The following is a 21,706-nucleotide window of genomic DNA, read 5'->3' on the forward strand; positions in this document are numbered from 1 at the left end:
GGCAGAGACAGGTTACAAAAGAACCTGCTCTGATACCATATAGAAATTATGGCTTTAATTTGTAATGTATTTCATGAGTTTAATGTACAAGGGGTCCAACTATATATGAGAAGAAAGAGGGGGAAGAAAGAGAGATAGGAAAGAAAACTAATTACTCTAGTGCCTAGAGCTATCCCTAGAGAACATGGTAGAGAGATAAGAAAGAAAACTAATTACTCTAGTGCCTAGAGCTATCCCTAGAGAACATGGTAGCTCACCAATCAATCACATCCCTTAAATCAAGGAAAAAAGACTAATTACTCTAGTACCTAGAGCTATCCCTTGAGAACATGATAGCTGACCAGTCAATCACATCCCTTAAATCAAGGAAAGAAGACTAATTACTCTAGTGCCTATAGTTATCCCTAGAGAACATGATAGCTGACTCTAGAGGCCAAAATACACTTCAACACTTCAACACCTAATGAAATTGACATAGAATTGGGAGGGGGTGTATGTGAGTCTGAATACGAAAACAAAGTTCTAAAAGATGTTAGGCGCTAGTCGAGTGCCTAGTGCCTAGGCAGCTAGGCGGGGCCTAGATGGATCAGGCAGATGAAGTAAACTTATTATATATTGTATAACTAAGTGCTTATTTGCCAGGCGGATTAAGTAAACTTATTATATACTGTATAAATAAGTGCCTATTTATAATTAAAAAACACATGATTATATACATAAAGTGCAAAATAAAATGACACAGATTATAGGGGTGTGTCCACACCCCTTTTTACTTCTCACACACCATTATAACTTCCGGCCATTGGATCAGATGAATTGAAGAAGATCAAAGGACAAAATTTAACAAGGGGTGTGTGAGAACTAAGTATTAGAACATATTGAAAACATGGGAACAAGCATATAATGAGTGTTCATCCAAATATTCAACAACCCTCATACATTTTATTGAAAAAATTAAATGCAAAAAGAAAGTTTTCAATTTTATGTCGAAGTGAGTCGCGACCTAGGCGAGTTTATGTCTAAGCGCACTTTCTTAATTTTCAAACGTATAGGGATTAACTGGAGCAGTGGCCAGCTTCTTAGCGCCTAAGCAGTACTAGGTGGTTTAGAACAGTGAGGAAAATTAGTTGGTTGCTACGATAATTGTACTGCTGTATTATTTTACAGAATAAGCATAAGACAGGTAGCATTTACATATGGCAGGCACAATAAGCTAGAGAGGATAAATCAACGCAACGCAAGTCATTAGAACGGACAAATATCGCCTTCCCAAGCGTGCAAACACTTGTATCGAAAGTAAACGATAGTGTTTCAACGAACCCCATAACAGCTCAAGTTATTAAAAATCAAAGAGAAAAAGTAGTTAAAGTGGTTCGACGAAAACCATCAACACAACTCAAATCTTGGTTTCGTTGTAACTCCGGGATTACCAAACACCTTAGCCAACTGGGATTTGAAAGGAGAATTTAAAACCTAAACACTAATTCCTTGAGGCACAAGTTGCTTCTGTACTCTCTGAAAACCATCACCTCTGAAATGGGGGGTGTATTGGTTTTTATTCCTGAGCTCCTTCAATTAGTTTAAAGCAATGTTTCTGTTATATTTCTTTGGAACGGATGCCGATCTAGTTTATTTTCCTGAGGGATCACTCAACCAGTTCATTCCATAACCCCAAATCCCAACAGGAATACATTTAACAGCCCACGGCACATCCTCGAGACCGTGTCAAAGATGCTGTTTCATCGAAGGGACCTTAGTGTTTGAATTTTGTAACTATAGATTTATGTAATTAACCTTGTATTATCAGTGAGCTTTTAAATGAGTTTGATTCAATCTCAAGCTCTTCCTTGTAACTCTATATATATATATATATCAATAATACAGAAGGAAACGGCATCCAGCCAAATTACATCAAATATCAGTTTCTATCTTCCTCTCCTGTCCCACGACAAGATCTTTTCTCCCCCTTGGTTTAACCACTGCTGCTGCAAGCACCATTTCTCACCCCTAACGTTGCCAATTTTCTCACTAGAAAGTTGGAGGCAACTGTGTTTTCATACAGCGGGCCAACATTATTCATGATTGTGGCCACAATCACATAGTAGATAAACTTCTCATTCGCAACACGGCAACGAATTTCAGGAATTCCAGGGGATGAAAACCACTCAATTGGCCACACAAATGCTGCATCATCATGGTTTCCAAATACACTGGCACAAGGAATGCCCCTGGCTCTTCATGGTGAAATTGCCTGATCCCGGTACAAGCTTGCATTTTCAATCAATATATTATTGGCTGTGATGACATCTCCGAGGTAGATAACGAAATCTGCAATTTACGTTTCATTCCTTAGATTCTTTAACGACACAGCAACGGGATGCTGGCAGGTCTACAGGCTAGGTTAAGTAATAATATCAAACTCTTACCAGCTCCAACACAACCAGAAATGTGAAACATAAAAAGAGAACATACATTTGGTTCAAAGAAAAGGAAAACAACACACCAAGATCTTGTATGGTATACAATATACTTGATGATACGTATCATCAAATTCAACTATAGGAGACCAGAAAATGCTAGCCTTTCGCATGTTGATTAAAATTAACAATCTAATCAACGTCCATTCTGTAAGTTGGTTTCAACAAAGCGCCTAAAAGTGAATTAAACAAGTTAAGAGTGATAAATGCATGGCCTAACTTCACGTTCCAAAACCTAGGCCGAGATTAGGCGTGTTTTTAACATTGGTACTGTGTTCCTTGACATACTCTACTAACAATAGAGCACCAACACACACCCACACCCACAAGCGTCGGGATTTTGATTTCTTTTGGCGTATAACTGCATATGCGTGTTGGTTGTATGATTACGTGCCTCGTCTGTTTCTCGTTGGGACAATGTCGACGTTATGTTGGAGAGTGCAGACCCTTGTGCCTACTGCATACTATACTACAAGAACAGAGTGAAAATGTAACTTGCAAGAATCCGGTTGCGCCTGAAACGAGATTATGCTTGTTTTGCAGTGCATGTGTGTCTCGATTCCTCAGGAGAACAACGATCAAACTCAGGATACGATGAATCTCTGTATATAAAACTTTGTGGTCATATTTCGAGTTGGTCAGTTGTACATACAACTTCGCGTCTGACCCCTCTCACGGTGGTACATTATTTGTTCCCCAACAGATGCAGTTGACTGTACAACTTCGGTGCTTTTACTTAACACAATTATTGAACCACCGAATCATAAAAATTGACAAACCGCAAGAACAGGAGATGCTAGACAAGCTTGAAAATATTGACCGGGCTACATATGAGTTGGATTTTTAACATCAAGCTGGGATTATAACCTTCTACTCCAAGTAAATCCCTACAATTACTCCAAGCCAAAGCCAATCCTATGCAACAAACGTGCCCATAGGAGTTTGTTGGTATTTTTGCTAGTCCTTTGGCCTTTTTTTTTCCAAATTGTCAAAAAATTATTGCCCTAATCCCAATTTGCTCTTTTATATTGAGTAGCATAGTATGTTAAACAACTATACAGTGTCGCACTAGAACTGACCTATCACTTTGAATAATTGTAATTGGGTGAACTCAGAACCTCCAGTTACAAAAATACAATTATTTTTAGGATTAACAAAACCAAACCTAGAGGTTAGTAGATACTCCATCACGGTTTGCACAAGAAATGTAGTTTCTTCTCAACCGGTTTGTACCTTCAATGTTGGATACAGCTTTGTTCTCTTAAAAGGATGCAGAAATGGTAGCTGTACTCTAAAATTACATTCTTTTACCTGGGCCTTGATCAATGATGGGATCTATTTGAGGGTTTTGTGTCTCTCCAGCTTGTTGGGTTTCAGTGCTGTTCTCTGCTTCTGCAGTTGGGGCGGGAACATAGCCTTCTGGAAATGGTGGCGGTGGTGGGGCGGGTGGTAGCTGCATAAACAGTATGATAATAAGGACCTACTCCTAGTAATAGGTTGTGATCAGTTAATGATTACAAGCTTCCCAAATATCCTCTGGTACGTTAGCTAACATTCTTACCCAGAAGTGCAATGCAATAATTCACTTCAAATAGGTGCATGGGAAAAGATATGTTTAAGTTCTATCGTAGTTACCTTGCGCTGTAAGGATTGAAGAATAAGGTCCACTCGCTTTACTTCCTTGAAGTCAATTGTCTCTTTGGTAACCTTTGATTCGAAGGCTGCAGCCTCATTTTCTGAATCAACTGCATCACAAAATTTAAACGAATTAGAAACCATGAACATTAAACTCATGGTGACACTACAAAAACAAGAAGTTAATACAGAAATAGGACAAGCAGTGACGAGCCTTCTCATATTTTAAATATACTATATGCTTAAGGTTTTAGCATTACATACATGATACACCTACCATCCTTTTATAGGCGTGATACAACATGTCACCATGTTTAAACAAGCATGATTTCATGAATTCAACCAAGATAATTTTGTGATCAGAGAGCAGTATGATCCTTGCATAGTAGCACACGTGAACCAAATCCAATCCAAGTTATCCAATGCTTCTTGGATTGGATTGGCCAAGTTGTTACAGCGATTTGATTGGACATTGGTCTTTTGATCTTTCAACTCCAAAAGGTTGGTTTGATTGGAATTGCTTCAAATCTGACCTGAACCGACCCATGTACACCCGTAGCGTCCAAGTTTGTCATGCTCATCAAAGTAAATATCTCATGAAACAAAAGAAAAGTGATGCTGTAACAGACAAATAAATTGACATCTAAAATACTGATTTTGTAGATCTTGACAGAATGGTTGAACAGCAAGAGGTGGTTGCATGATTTAGCATGCCATCAAACCCTATTCCACCCCCCTTTTTCTTTTCAAAAAACCAGACAAATAAAGCTTTGATTTTGATTTTGATTTTGAATTTTTCTGTCTTGCATGACATCTTCACATATACGACCATGATGATCGGAAAAGAGAAAAGTGTAGTGATTGGATCGTGATTGAACTTGCCTACCCCAATTACTCCCAAATCCTTATAGCCACGTCAAAACAAATGTAAACTAATCAACCATCTTTTATATGTAAACTGGGGAAACATCGGAGTTTGGGATATATCATGGTTCTGCAAAGCATTAGAGTTTTCATCTTCCAAGTTTTTGATGTGATGTAAATATCAATATAATTGATATGAGCAGAGCATTCCTATATAACTTGTATGGAGCACCAACAAAAATAAGTAACTATCACTGTAACAGCAAAGAAACTGTTGAGAACCTTCCCACTAGCTGATTTATTAACATTTGTTTAAGATCATACTTATATAATCAAGATATTGGACAAAGTACAAGGAAATCAATATACCGTATCCAATCTTCTCCAGCTTTGAGACAGCAGTCGTAAAAGCCTTAGATATATAATGGAGAGCACGTGCCTGCAACATGAGTAGACAAACAATCAGAATGAAATAAAGATCCCTATTAATTCCACCACTTAGGAACACATCACATGATTGTACTGCTGTCCAATCAGAATAAAATTAAGCATAAATTGGAAATTACTTGAAGGCTTGAAGCTACTAGTTCTTTTATAATTATAATGTGGCAAACTCCATTCAGATAAGTCCTAATTCGTTCAAACAAACCCAAAGAAGAAACTTACAATTAGAGCGGCAAAAACATTGCAAAGTTGTGGTGCTTGGTAAATTGTACCATCCAAGACATAATAAGTCAGCATCGGTGTAACTTTCTCCGGACCATCCCTCTGTTGCTTGCGGAAAACAAAAAGGTGTGGCTCCATAACTTCACTCAGCCAGTATTCAGTGCCAGACATTTTCCTATAAAATGGACATGTAACCATCATTAACTGTGCCAAAACCCCAGGTCCCAAACATTTGGGGTCAATCAAAAGAACCATATGAACAATCTGCATTCCCGTCTAGCGCAATGATGCCCACGAAGGTTACCAAAAGAAAATTTAGTTCCGTATAATATCTGTATTTAATCAAATTGATCCGAAAGCTAACCACGAATCAGTCAGGTTTCATTAGTCCATACCAACCAAAAACAAAAAGCAAGTCGATTATGCTTATAAAAAAAATATTTAGACTGATTCTGCTTATAAAATTAAAAAGCACCTATTTTTAATGATTATTCCAAGCATACCAATACCATTGATTCATATTTCTTCAAATTCTCGCTTAATCAAAAGAAATTTCATACAAAATTCAGAAACCCTAGCTAAGTAAATTCAGTACAAAAAGCAAAAATCGAAGACCATTTCCAAACATTGGGGAGGGGTTTTACTTACACGAGTTGATCTCGGCCGAGGGGGTGAATAGAGCGTTGACGAAGCTGTTCATTGTTACAAGTCCAGTCGTAGAACGTAGAGATAGCGAAGTAATCGAAGACCAGGAGGATACGAGTTCAACCATAGCTGGTCCTTGAAGCATATATCAGTCATGTCCGTACCCGGTGGCTGTGCTACCACGGGCGGCGGACCGCCTTCCATGTTCGGCGGCGCAACCGGTGGATGAATTATCATTTTTGTCACTGTGCAATGCTCTGCTCCTCTTTGGGCAACGGGACAGCTGGCGGGGAAAAATAATGAATTACCTCACTGGTTAACAAAAATAATTGTTTTGTAACCGAATAAAAAATATATACTGGTACAATAATTAAGACAACCGGGCTTGTCACAATGAGAGTGAAAAAAAAACACGTGCCTTATTGTGTCCAGATCTTTTTTTTATTTTTTTTTTTTTTAGGACTCTTAGTGTAGTATAGTTTGCAAGTTTGCTAAAAAAATAATAAGATCTTTAATATTGGCATAACTTTTCAATTTGGTTTTTAAAATTTGAAATTGATAGAACTGGTTTTTGAGTTTGTCCACCATCATCATTTTATTCATTTTGTGAAAAATCTTGGTTAACTAAGAAAAAAAATAGCAAAAATATTCCCAATTTTTTATTTTAAATCTTAATGACCAAATAAAAAATTATTCAATTTCAAAACCTATTTTAGTTACAAAAAACAAAAAACCTTTTTTATATCCCAAAATTTTGTTTTACGTGATTTTTTTCGAGAAGGTTTTAATTGAAACCAATTGTAATTGGTTGGTTTCTGCTCTAATAGTTGTTTCGAAAAGGCATGTATGTATTTTCAAGTTAATATTGAAGAAGCGTGTTTTATTTTTAATTTTGTTTGTTTTTTTTTTACTTTTGGACCCAGATTCTTTTGTGCAGTGTCTTTTTAAGATTTCTCTTGGGATAGCTCTTTAGCTATCCGTTGTATTATGGTATTATTCTAATATAAAATAATGAGTAATGTAGTAGTTATGTTTATGTATATATTTTGTAGGAATAATAGATGTTTTACTAAAAAACACGTAGGATAGTACAAGGGCACCAAAAAAAAATGACAGTTCAAAACCCACCGTGAATATTGGGAATAAAAGTTGCATTTTACAAAAGATACATTGTGATACACTCCGATCAAAGTCAAGGCATTTCGCCCGACACCTAAAGGTGATGTAGCCAAAAGGAAAGTGAGGTGGAAAAAAATACGGATAAATTTAAACCAAAACTAGAAATTATTTAAGCTAATAAAGAGAGTGCACAGTAGTGGGAAAACCCCATAATACATAAGTAGTCAGAGCATAGATGACAGTACGACATAAATAGTGCAGTCGAATCTAGTTAAGATACTTATTACACAACTGGAAATAAACTCCTACATTTACTCGGGAGAAAGTCAGAATCACCAAAGATCCCTCGTACGCCACAATCTTGGAGGGGTGAAAAACAGAAAGTGTAAGTGGATAAAAACAAAGGTTTATGAAACACATTTATTTTCTAAACATACTAACCTCTCGCTGTAAAACATGTATAGTTTCCATAAAATCATACTACGTATAAGTATGAAACCAAATGTAATCCATCAATAATTCTAGAAACACAACAAATCATAAAATCTTAACCGTGACATAAGAAAATCAAGTGCTTATCAATCTATGGTAACACACGAGTTCATGAAGAGAAATTCTGACATGAACAAGACTGAGTGTAATCATAATATATGCTTTAGTAGTACAATCACGTGAAGATTGGCGTTAAGCACATCACATATGAGTTCTAGTTGCCTATTGCAACCGAGAACATGACTGGCACCTACAATGATCCAAAGTAAGCTTGCGGTTCGATGTGAACATATACGTGAAGTCTGGCCCTGGCCCGGGACGAGTACTACACCGGTGCAAGCATGCATGATGAGCATGTAAAATGTATATGAACATGCCATGACAATTTATAAATCTCAACAATATAATAGCACTTTTAAAATGAAATAAAGCATGGCATGATAGGCATAATATTAAATCCAAAAGAATTTGTGGAAACTATAAAACTTTATATATATATATATATATAAACAATGCCCACTCACTAATACGTAGTCGAATCGTAGCCTCTTAGCCTCACTTGACCTCGTACCTTCTTAGGATAATTCTCTCCTATATGTGAAACAACTATAGTAATTAATTAATTAAAACATGCATGAAAAGGCTAGGAAAATCCCCCATAGTTTGTTTAAACGAAGGGTTTAAATATATAAAAACAGTCTACGCGACGTTACAGACATGTACACATCAACCATGCGTCGCCACGAAGCAGCACGCGCCTCCACGCGTCGCCAGCTTGCTGCCACACGTGCGGCCACGCGGCTACATGCGCTGGCAGAAACCCTAGGGAATATTCTGTTAACTCTAACGGAATACCTTAACTGCATCAATAATGGCATGAAAATATTCCGTCAACTTTAGTGGAATATTCTCCCTTCTTCCTCAGTTCTCTAGTTGCTGTCGCCGCTTGGTTACCAGAAATCTAGAAAAGTCGGCCGGATTTTTGTAAAAACTTTAAAACTTCACAACTTTCTCATTTCTCAACCATTTTCGACGTACTTTATATGGAAATGAAGCTTGGGAAGAGAAGAACAAGTTTGTACCTTTTGAAAGTCCAAAAAGTGGACGAAAATGGACTGAAAATGGCTTGAAAGTAGGCGTTGACCCATATTGGACACAGAGCCCCCACATATTGAACACTGAGAGCCAGGGAGTCTTGGACAGCTAACTCATCGAACCATTTTGAAAGTAGCCTATTATCTCTAGGAGTGAGGAGGTTCCTAGCTACTACTGTAGCCATTATTTCATCCCTCATCACAGAGTCAAAAGCAAAAGTATCTCATATCATCAGGGTCTAAAGCGAAAGTATCTCATATCATGCTTTCTCCCTGTCCTTTTCTTTGTCCTTGTTCTTACCTACATGACAATGAGAATGAGAGCAATCAGTCGACATTTGGAATCAAGCTTCCTGTCAGGAACCGACTGCCTAGAACCCATTCCCTGATTGCTTACCTAGCTTCGCTCTCGAGTACTCATCTTCAATTGTTGATGTACTTCCAAAGAAGATACCACATCTGCTTGGAGAACAGATAAGACGAGTGACAATGAAACATCAAGCTTGTGGATAATCAAACACAATAACTGCACGTGCTTATTCATCCCCAACAAAGTCGAAGGTCACTTGTCGTGAAACTGCTCGTGGTCCCATTTCATTCTAGATCAAGCCTTGACGGCCCTTGAAGAAATCACAAGTCCGACTCAAGATCAAGTGTCCACCACCCTTAAAAGGAGTAAATTTAGACCTTTGGAGGAAACCAGAAAATCCTCCAATCCAGTTCAAGATTAAGCCTGTGGAAAATCAACAATTGGAGGAAACCATAAAATCTTCCAGCCAAATTCAAGATCAAGCCCAGACGGCCCTTGAAGAAACTTTTAGCCTAATTCAAGATCAAGCATCGACGGCTCTTAGATCAGCGTCTACATTAAGAGACTTCAAAACACATCTTCTACATGTGACAAGCACATGTATACGATGTGCCTTAAAGTGGGGGCAGCTGAAGACATCGAAATTTCGGGGAAATAAATGTTGACCAATGCATTAAAATTTTAACGTTCACGTGTCACATAAATTTTACACGTGTTGTGTGACTCAGCGAAAAATCGAAAAAAATTAGAAAAGTTATCAAATAGGACACGTGTCAACACCTGGTAGAAATGATTTATTTCCTCTAAATATTATTGTGAACACGAAAATTTCCTGAAAGGAAAGAGACAAGAACGACGTGCACAAAAAAAATATTTGTATTTTGATGATTTTGGGTTACAATCTCTCTCAAATTTGATCCTCTGATTCGATCTCCGTAAGGTGTTGATTTGTGGATGTTTCGTTGATCCAAGGGCCGTTCAGGCTTGATCTTGGATGAACTGTTGGAAGTTTCTTCAAGGGGCCGTGGGCTTGATCTTTGAAGGTGGATTTGAGCGGATCTTCAAGGAGCCGTTGGGGCTTGATGTTAAGGATGAGTGTTTCTTCAAGGGCCGATAAGGCTTGATCTTGAATAACGGTGATGAACGGGTCTTCAAGGGCTTTTGGGCTTGATCTTGAAGAACAGTGATGAACGGATCTTCAAGGGCTTTTGGGCTTAATCTTGAAGAACGGTTGGATGTGTGGATTTGTCAACGTTGTTGATCCAAAAGGCCGTTGGGGCTTGATCTTGGATGAACGGATGATGAACGATGGTGCTTTCTTCAAGGGCCGTCAGGGCTTGATCTTGAATTGGTGGAAGTTCTTCAAGGGCATTTGGGGCTTGATCTTGAATTAGTGGATGGTTGATCCAAGGGTCGTCGGGGCTTGATCTTGGAAGAACGATGAACGAGGAACGAATAACACTTTCTTCAAGGGTCGTCGGGGCTTGATCTTGAATTGGTGGATGATTGTTAATCCAAAAGGCCGTTGGGGCTTGATCTTGGAAGAACGATGAACGAAGAACGAAGAACACTTTCTTCAAGGGTCGTCGGGGCTTGATCTTGAATTGGTGGATGATTGTTGATCCAAAGGGTCGTTGGGGCTTGATCTTGGAAGAACGAATAACACTTTCTTCAAGGGCCGTCGGGGCTTGATCTTGAATTGGTGATTGTTAATACAAGGGTCGTCGGGGCTTGATCTTGGAAGAACGATTAACGAAGAACGAAGAACGCTTTCTTGATTCTTCGGGAACCTGGATGTTTGAGAGCTTCGAAGTTTCAGAGCTTCAGAGCTTCAAGAATTTTGCCTAATGATTTTGGTTCCTTTCTTTCAAATGAATGAATTAGCCTTCTATTTATAGAAATTTCCAAGGTCTAATTTGGAATATAATATTCCAGATGAAATAAGTCGTTTCTGCCAGGTGTTGACACGTGTCCTGTTTGATGACTTTTCCAACTTATTTCGATTTTTTTGTTTAGACACACGGTACGTGTAAAATTTATGTAATACATGAGCGTTGAAACTTTGATTTATCGGTCAACATTTATTTACCGAAATTTCGATGTCTACAAATGCCCCCACTTCAAGGCGCGTTGTATACATGTGCTTGTCGCGTGTAGGAGATGGGTTTTGAAGTCCCTTACTGTAGATGTCGATCCAAGGGCCGTCAAGGCTTGATCTTGAATTAGGCTGGAGATTTCTTCAAGGGCCGTTGAAGCTTGATCTTGAATTGGGCTTGAGATTTCTTCAAGGGCCGTTGAGGCTTGTTCTTGAACTTTGTTTGAAATTTCTTCAACGGCCGTCGAGGCTTGATCTTGAATTGGGTTGGAGGATTTTCTGGATTCCTCCAGTTGTTGACTTGCCACAGCTTATTCTTGAACTAGGTTTTGATTCAAGGGTGGTAGACACTTGATCTTGAATCGGACTTGTGATTTCCTCAAAGGCCGTCGAGGCTTGATCTTGAATCTACCTGGAAGCTTCTTCAAGGGCCGTTAAGACTTGATTCTTGAAGATTGACTCGAACACATGGCAAGCAGGCACGAGGTGAAGGTGACGACTTGTTGCTTTGTTCAATCTTTCTAATTCACACCTGAGCAGTTTGGTTAACGGTATGATCTTCAAGATTGATGGGCTCTTCTTCCAATTGGTGACTTGATCTTTAAGGATTTGATTCAAGGGTGGTGAATCGGCACATGCAGCCCACAACGCCTAGTAAGTCGACCCAAGAATTTGAGGGTCAAAATGAGTTCACCGTCCAGAGTGATTGCAACCCTGATGATATAAGATACTTTTGATTTTGAAGAAGTAGCGGATGACTCAGAACGTGCTTTGTTGCACTTGTCTCCACATACTTCAAGGTATCATTTTCATTTCTTTTATCTGTTCCTCAGACAGATGTGGCATCTTCTCGAGTTCCTCATCTCAGACTCCTTCTGCTGAGTTGACTGTGCATGCTGCATTCTTCTCTGCTTGTTTCTTCTGCACGTTGTCTCCACGTGCTGCAAGGTATCATTTTCACTTGCCTTATCTGTTCTTTAGGCAGATGTGGCAGCTTCTTTGGAAGTACAGCAGCAGTGGGAGACGAGTACTCGAGAGCAGTGCTAGGCAGGCAATCAGGGAAGGGTTCCAAGCAGTCGATTCCTTACCCGAGTTTGAGTGGAGGTTCCGACATATTATTTTCTTTATCCTTGTCTTTGTAGGTAAGAACAAGGACAAAGGAAATGACAGGGATAACACATGATATGAGATACTCTTGCTTACTACCCTGGTGATATGAGATACTTTTGCTTTGGAGTCATTGGCTTGCAGAGGTACCCCAAGGAATAAGGAACATTGAATGACTCGAGAGGCTTCGTTGGGAAAGCATTTTTGGAGATGAAGAAAGGTTCTGTATGCCTGCCTTGCTATGGAAGGTGAAGGTGGACAGTTATAGGAAGTTCTTTAATACCTGTAGATGTACTATTCTTTCACTCGTGTCGGCAACCAATGCATGATTGATCAGTATGGCTTCACGTGCTTTCTTCTTTATCAGAAATCTTCGACAAATTGTCCGTAATTTCCGCCAAGCTGAGTATGCATGTGACAGGTGTAGACGAGGCTGAAAAAGACTGGCGCCTCTTCGATATCTGGGATCGGCGCTTCGACAAATTGCCCGTGATTTCCGCAAAGCTGAGTTTGTGTGTGACGGGTGCTGACGTGTCTGGAAAAGCAAGATGCCTCTCCGATTTCTAAGCTTGCCTCTTCAATTTTTTTGAATTGGCCTCTTCGATTTCTGAGCTCCGTCGAGTGCAGAGGTTGCATGTGACAAGTGCGGACAAGTCTGGAAAGGAAGATTGGCCAGTGGTTTCCGAGCAAGCCCAGCTTTTGAGAAAGCTAGCACCTCTTCGATTTTTTGAATTGGCCTCTTCGAATTCCGAGCTCGCCTCTTCGATCTCTGAAATCCCGTCAAGTGCTGATTTTTTATGGAGGCACACAGTTCGTTTCAAAGCACACTTGAATTTTCGCTTGTAGAAACTCCCTTCTTGCACTTCTAAGATCTCGATTTGTCCGACCTCTTCTTTCTTTAACACCTTTGAAAATGTCTGGACCCTCTAACCGTCGTTTTGACTTGAACCTTGGTAAAGAGGCAGTCCCGCCTTCTCCAGACAACATATGGCGCCCATCCTTCATATCCCCTACTGGTCCTCTTACCGTCGGGGACTCGGTGATGAAGAATGATATGACCGCTGCGGTGGTGGCCCGGAACCTTGTCACTCCCAAAGATAACAGACTACTTTCCAAACGGTCTAATGAGTTGGCTGTTAAGGATTCTCTGGCTCTCAGTGTGCAGTGTGCAAGTTCTGTGTCTAATATGGCCCAACGTCTATTTGCTCGAACCCGTCAAGTTGAATCATTGGCGGCTGAAGTGATGAGTCTCAAACAGGAGATTAGAGGGCTCAAGCATGAGAATAAACAGTTGCACAGGCTCGCACATAACTATGCTACAAACATGAAGAGGAAGATTGACCAGATGCAAGAATCTGATGGTCAGATTTTACTTGATCATCAGAGGTTTGTGGGTTTGTTCCAACAACATTTGCCTTCGTCTTCTGGGGCTGTACCGCGTAATGAAGCTCCAAATGATCAACCTTCGGCTCCTCTTCTTCCTGGAGTTCCGCCGAGTGGTGTGGCTTCAAACAGTCAACCTCTGGCGCCTCTTCTTCTTGGAGCTCTGCCAAGTGGTGAGGCTTCACACGAGTAACCTTCGTGAAGGCTCCCTCCCTCCTGTTGGCTCTTTTTTTTTTTTTTTTTTTTTTACTGATGTAAAATGTACATTTATGTAAATTTTTCAGAGAAATCAATAAACGAGCTTTATTTTATTAAAGCGTAAATTTTTTTTTTTTAAATGCCACCCATTCATTTATATATATATATATATATATATTTTTTTTTTTTTTTTTTTTTTTTCTTTTCTTGCACATGGTGCCAGATGCACCATCCATTTTATATATATATATTTCGCCTTTAATCATGGTGCACCCCATTTTTTCACATGGTGCCAGACGCACCAAAGATCAAACTTTTTTTTTTTTTGGCCTTTAATCATGGTGTCAGACACACCAAAGATCATACATTTTTTATTATATATATATTTTTGGCTTTAATCATGGTGCCAGATGCACCAAAATTTAAACATTTTTTATTATATACATATTTTTTTCAGAATGGTGTTGATCCACCACCCAAAACACTCTATATTATATTATATATATATATATATATATATATATTTTTTTTTTTTTTTTGTCGGCCAACACCTTCCTTTCTTTTTATATTATTATTTTTTTCTTTATATGGTGCTCTCTGCAAGCTGGGTTCGTGGGTGAAAACCCAGGCCAAGTCCGAGAGATAGAAAAAGAAGGAAGAGCTGCATGTGCTGCTGAAGCTGATGGGCAGAAGGAGAAGGCTTGCAGAGGAGGACGAGTGAGCTGGGGTAAGTCCCAACCACTTAGTGGAGCTGCCAGAGCCGATGGCTTCGATGGCGGCTGCAACGGCAACGCTGGTCTTCGTATCTGCCAGATGAGGGTGCTGGAGTTGTAGTTGAGGCTGGTGGAGCACAGCAAAGACAACCCTTTCCGAATGCACAGAGGAGATGGCGTTTATGGCTTTAACGCCGAACACGCATGAGCCGCAGGCGAACTTCTTCAAATCCTTACAGTTCTGCGTGACGCGATCATGCTGAGGTCGGTGATTTCCCGGCAGCCGGTGAGGAGGAGGATGCAAAGCTGGTGGCGACCGAGACCAATGACTCGTGATGCTGGCCCAGGAGCTCTTGGACGTCGGCTTCCCTATGTTGGAGAGGATGATCCAAGATGTTGTTGTGCCATGCAGAGGAAAAGATGACGAGATGGCGCTGTGCCATGCAGGGAAGACGAAACAGCTGTAATCCCGCAACTCCCTCGCTTTGTTCATACTTGCCGCCAGCTGGTTCACGCACTCCATACATGTGTTGCAGTTGCTGCTGCATGGTTATCAAACTGAGATTTACCAGCAGAAGTGGATGGGCACGGCTGTGAAGTTTGGACCGAGAGCACGGAGGCTTTGGGCGAGCTGGAGCTGCTGTTTGGAGAGTGATGGCTTGGGCTTGGACAACCTCCTTTTGATGGGCTTATTGCTGCTAGATAGAGGACATACATACATATATATATATATATATATATGTATAAGGAATATGTTCCTTTTTCTTTTTCTTTTTTTTCTTTTTTTTCTTTTTTTTTTTGTACAAAGAAATTGTAATAGCATCAAAAAATTTAATTAAATCTTTATTCCTTATTTTGGTGTGACTGAACTCGAAATTTTGAATATTCAAGCTGCCTACGTATCCCTCTAAAGAAGAAATCAAGTCGTAACGTAGTTCAAATACATACATATATTTTTTTTTTGGTATTTTCTTTTTTGTGCCGTTTGCAGTTTCAGCTCATGCAGGCAAGGAGCGTTGGTGTTGCCTTTTATGCTCGTGCAGACCAGGAGCATTGTGCCGTGTTGCAGTTTCAGCTCGTGCAGGCAAGTAGGCAAGGAGCGTTGGTGTTGCCTTTTATGCTCGTGCAGACCAGGAGCTTAGTGTCATGCAGTTTAGGCTCGTGCAGGCGAGGAGCCTTGGTTCGTCAAGCGATCTGAGAGAGTCGTTCCTCGCAATCTTCATAGCCAGGAGCCTTGACTGAGTAGTTGAAAAAGTCTTCTGGGAAGATGTCACGCATCGTGATGGGGATAGATGATCTTCATGTCAAAGTTTCATTATCTCCAACACTTTCACATTGTTCTAGAGGTGAACAGGAGCTGCTTTGCCCCATTTCCCATTGGTGAACTTGTGGAGAAGACATATGCTTCTTGTGCAGTTTCTTCGGAGTGACATAAGTCCATCCTTCAACTTCACTCGGCTTGACTGGCATGTTTTTAGAGCATGCCCTCAGCGATTGAGGTGAAGATTTTGAGTTGACAGAGCCGGAAGTGATGTCTTCTTCCAGGATTTCGTCTTCTTTGTCTTCTTGGGCCTCCTCTTCAGTGTGGTTCTCTTGGGTTTGTTGCCGTGAAGATTGGCCAGTGTAGATGATGGTGCGCCTCCTTACCTTCAGTGGTCCTTTTGTGTCGACTTCCAAAGTTGCTTGGCGCTTCATCCTTGAAGGAATCAAGCTTTGAACATCGTCTTTTCCTGCTAGACTGTCGAGCTTTTCTCCCTTTGGCGTTGTTTTCCTGTTTTTAGAAGGCTTCTTAGTTTCTTCAAGTCTGTCCAAAGCCGACCGTTAAGGAGGAGATCTAGCTGTGCCGCTTTGTTTCTTGGGTTTTGATAACCTTTCAAAGACAGATCTTTGCGGTGTTGGCGTCTCAAGCCTTTTGAAAAATGAAGTTTGGTCTCGACCACTGATGCAATTAAGTGCCGAAATTCTAGGTTTTGAATAATTCAGCTTTTCAAAGACTGAAGTTCGAAGGGCGGGTTTAGGCTCCTCTTTTGGACTTGTCGCTTGTGGTCTTGGCTTCCTCGTTTTTTTGTAGGTCGCCGATGTCCACCCTTTCTTATCACCAGTAGATGCATCTTGGTTGCTTGCCCCTAGTGATGGTTGTGTAGGAGGTGCCATGTGACTTGAACATTGACGGGAATGGTCATGCATGCTTTGGAGATGCATAGGATCGAGTGATTCAAACACGATAGTAGTAGTGTATGCTGCAACCGTGTCTTCGAGGTCAAGCTAAATTTTCCCTTGTTGTGCTAGCTTCAGGATGAGATCTTTCAGTACGAAGCATTTTTCCGTTGGATGGCTGATGAAGCGGTGGAATTTACAGTATCTTGGGCTGTCGGTACGATTCATCTCTTCCGGCCGTCTGTACTCAGGCAAACTGATCACCTTCTTGTCCAACAGGTCATCCAGCATGGCAACCACATCAGAGTCGGGGAATGGATAAGTCTTCTCCTCAAGCTCCTTCAAAGTGCGTGTACGCATCTCTTGATCACGAAAAGCTTCAGTTTGAATCGCCTTGCTGAAGGATGATTTGTGAAAAACATGTTCATTTAAGCAACATCTATAGCATGCAATTAACAATTAAAAGGCGAAATCATGCTTGCATGCACTTAAAAACAAAACATTAACCATGAAATTCAAAGCCTAGTAGATTGGTGAACCAAGACTCAACTCAAATCAAAGTGAGTTGAGAAATTTATACCTTTGTTGATTCCTCTTTGCATAAGCAAAGGATAATCACCCAAGAGATAGGGCCTTCATTCCTTGCTTCTTAGATCCATGGATTTGGATGGAAGAATATGTTTCTCCAAGTTTTCAAAATAGAGAACCTCTAAGTCTCCACACCAAGGTAAGATTGATGAAGAAATGAGTGACCTTGGAGTAGTAGGATTGCTAGCTAATCCCTCCAAGGGGGGCGGCCTCTTTAGAGAGAAATGAGAGCTTTGTGTTCTCCAATTTCCTAAAAGAAAACCCTAAATGAATTTTGGCTATAAAGTCATATTTATACCTTAATTCATTAGAGTGACAAACTTGTAAATAAGTCCAAAACCCACTCCTTTAACTAAATGGCCAGCCATAGGGTTTCATTGGGCTTTTAAGGCCTTTGTGAATTATTAGTCATTAATTTGTCATACAACTTAAGTCAATGGGCTTGACGTTCGAAGCCCATTGGACCTTGAGGCCCATAACTAACCCGTGATCTTTTAACGAACTTATTCGTTTGATTAATTAACATATTAATTAATCCTTGCCATAAATAATTAAACCATTTAATTATTCTTACTCATCTCCATTGTTTCTTCAATCTCCACCTTACACGGTGTACGATCCATTACGTTCCTTTTAGCGAGGCAGTGGGCGATTAGAACACTTTCAAATCGATTGTGAATTGAAACTTACTTTCAATTCTCCCTTTAGTGATTATACACGTTTAGGGCTTCCACAAACCATGAGTGAAACCTAGCAGCATATCATGGTTACCCAAGCTAATCAGAAGAGGTGGAGAACCTATTCAGTTTAGGATTACAAATGCAATACGGTCTTTCTCTAATACAATACTCTTGACCACATTGTTTGGTTTGATAGTTTATTCATGTCTACTATCCAATGTGATTCGTGTGCTTATATGATTACTTTGAATGTGATTTGGAACGCCTTCCTAAATCTCATTCATACTCTGGCCAGAGATTCTTAATCATATCATAGAGTATTCTCCCTCAAACAGTTTGAAGGTTAGAGATCCCTTGTTGCGCATTTACTTGCCTCCATGGTTAAGTGGCTTAACCCCAACTATGCCGTGGACACCCTCCTGATGGTGTGACTTTGACATAGTCAAAGATCAAGGACCTAACCACAAGATAACTATGATGCCTCAGGTCAAATGACTACTTTGCATTATCCCAACCATGAGTTCTCATGTGACATGAGTATGAGAACTCCTCGTTGATCGTGTTCAGAGGACTCATTCGCTATTGAGCACCTACATGCTTGTCTTGATGTCACACACACCAATGACTCAAGACTAGTCACTCTCCCTGAGAGAAGACATAGCATGTACTGATCTTAACGGACTATCAATGCCCAATTGGCAATCCTATAATCAGGAACGTTTAGGATATGTATACGAAAGAGAATGGTCTCAGTAATCTAACTTGTTTAAATCACATTCTCCTAATTACATATTCCTTGGACTTATCGTTTAAGCATATAACATTTATATGAGACGGCTTAAACAATAATCTTTGCCCTTGATATTAAACTAGATTAGTTTAACATTTGAAATGTCCGTAAAGTATCATCATATGATTGGTTTTAGGGCACATTTCCAACACTTGCCTCGTGTGGAGATTTTGACGGGAGATTTGTTAACCGTCATCGCTTCCTTGGTGGGTTTCCATGCAGCCTTTTCCACCTTTGTCCCAAGAACTTTGTCGTTCTTGTAGTCGGCGATCGGTTCCTTCTTCCCATGATGGGCGATGCTCAACTCCATGTCATGGGCGCGAGTGGCCAATCCCTCGAAGGTCCGTGGTTTAATGCCTTGAAGGATGTATTGCAAACCCCATTGCATGCCTTGGATGCACATCTCAATTGAAGAGGTTTCCAAGAGCCTGTCTTTACAGTCGAGGCTTAGAGTGCGCCATCTGTTGATGTAGTCAATGACTAGCTCGTCCTTCCACTGCTTTGTGCTCGTTAGCTCTAGCATGCTCACAGTGCGGTGGGTACTATAGAAGCGGTTGAGGAATTCCCGCTCTAATTGCTCCCAGCTGTTGATGGACTCAGGCTCTAGGTCTGTGTACCACTCAAAGGCGTTTCCTTTCAGCGAGCGCATAAACTGCTTGGCGAGGTAGTCCCCTTCGGTCCCTGCGTTGTTGCAAGTTTCAACAAAGTGGGCAATGTGCTGTTTCGTGTTTCCCTTTCCATCAAATTGCATGAACTTTGGCGGTTGATAACCCTTCGGCATCCTTAAAGCGTCGATCTTCTTTGAATACGGCTTCGAGTACAACCCGGAGATATTTGAGCTCCCTTCGTACTGTGCCTTGATGGTGTTGGTGATCATCTCTTGCAGTTGCTGGATAGAAAAAGATCCCATGAGTGCCGCTACTTGGTCTGGCTCCGGCTTCACATCGATTCTCTCCACCGTAGGCTCATCTTCTGGGTTAAGGTTATCGCCGTCCTGTGGCTCCAGTCGGCTGACGAGTGCAGCAATTTGCAAGTTTTTTTCTTCCACAATCTGTGTTAGCCTTGCAATCGCTTCATTCATTTGAGCCAGTTGTTCTTCAATGGAGGTAACGCCGATAGTCATGACTTGTGCGACCAATAAACGTGATTTTCCTTTAGACATCCAGGATGCTGATGAAGAACGTCGTTGGCTGCTTTGGGATGTCATCTTGTGTGCCTCAGCATCATGCTTCGGTGCCCCCAGCGAGGTCAGGTTGATGACAGACTCACACCTTAGATGCTCCCCTTGCTCTTTTAGCGGCACCAATTTCGAAGTGGCATGTTGAGGAGCGGTTGTGGCGCCAATGGATTGTCCGTTTGCGGCAGAAGTGCTTAGGATCCTTCCCTCAGTGGTTGCGAGAACGGCTTGTCCCTTGCTTGATGCCATTGACTTTGAGGTGTGCTTGGATTCCTTGAACGGAGAAAGAGATGAGAGGTAGAGATTGTCCCACTGGCCGTGCCAATTTGTGAACACGAAAATTTCCTAAAAGGAAATAGACAAGAACGACGTGCACAAACAAATATTTGTATTTTGATGATTTTGGGTTACAATCTCTCTCAAATTTGATCCTCTGATTCGATCTCCGTAAGGTGTTGATTTGTGGATGTTTCGTTGATCCAAGGGCTGTTCAGGCTTGATCTTGGATGAACTGTTGGAAGTTTCTTCAAGGGGCCGTGGGCTTGATCTTTGAAGGTGGATTTGAGCAGATCTTCAAGGAGTCGTTCGGGCTTGATGTTAAGGATGAGTGTTTCTTCAAGGGCCGTTAAGGCTTGATCTTGAATAACGGTGATGAACGGGTCTTCAAGGGCTTTTGGGCTTGATCTTGAGAACAGTGATGAACGGATCTTCAAGGGCTTTTGGGCTTAATCTTAAAGAATGGTTGGATGTGTGGATTTGTCGACGTTGTTGATCCAAAGGGCCGTTGGGGCTTGATCTTGGATGAACGGATGATGAACGATGGTACTTTCTTCAAGGGTCGTCGGGGCTTGATCTTGAATTGGTGGAAGTTCTTCAAGGGCCTTTGGGGCTTGATCTTGAATTGGTGGATGGTTGATCCAAGGGCCGTCGGGGATTGATCTTGGAAGAACGATGAACGAGGAACGAAGAACACTTTCTTCAAGGGCCGTCGGGGCTTGATCTTGAATTGGTGGATGATTGTTGATCCAAAGGGCCGTTGGGGCTTGATCTTGGAAGAACGATGAACGAAGAACGAAGAACACTTTCTTCAAGGACCGTCGGGGCTTGATCTTGAATTGGTGGATGATTGTTGATCCAAAGGGCCGTTGGGGCTTGATCTTGGAAGAACGATGAACGAAGAACGAAGAACACTTTCTTCAAGGGCCGTCGGGGCTTGATCTTGAATTGGTGATTGTTAATCCAAGGGCCGTCGGGGCTTGATCTTGGAAGAACGATGAACAAAAAACCAAGAACGCTTTCTTGATTCTTCGGGAACCTGGATGCTTGAGAGCTTCGGAGTTTCAGAGCTTCAGAGCTTCAAGAATTTTGCCTAATGATTTTGGTTCCTTTCTTTCAAATGAATGAATTAGCCTTCTATTTATAGAAATTTCCAAGGTCTAATTTTGAATATAATATTCCAGATGAAATAAGTCGTTTCTGCCAGGTGTTGACACGTGTCCTGTTTGATGACTTTTCC

The 21,706-nt window shown here is 40.9% G+C and overlaps 1 long non-coding RNA gene and 1 pseudogene across 1 annotated transcript; one reads left to right on the forward strand and one right to left on the reverse strand.

Moving 5' to 3' along the window:
- Positions 1–3,540: 3,540 nt before the first annotated feature.
- On the reverse strand, positions 3,541–6,612 carry LOC126600612 (mediator of RNA polymerase II transcription subunit 6-like; annotated as a pseudogene).
- Positions 6,613–10,171: 3,559 nt separating this feature from the next.
- Positions 10,172–21,637, forward strand: LOC126600616 (uncharacterized). Its single transcript, XR_007615486.1, has 3 exons — positions 10,172–10,653; positions 10,697–10,932; positions 21,222–21,637. It is a non-coding gene; the product is annotated as an uncharacterized LOC126600616 (long non-coding RNA).
- The last annotated feature ends 69 nt before the right edge of the window (positions 21,638–21,706 follow it).

This window comes from Malus sylvestris, chromosome 14 (genome assembly GCF_916048215.2).
Source record: "Malus sylvestris chromosome 14, drMalSylv7.2, whole genome shotgun sequence".
Taxonomy (NCBI): domain Eukaryota; kingdom Viridiplantae; phylum Streptophyta; class Magnoliopsida; order Rosales; family Rosaceae; genus Malus; species Malus sylvestris.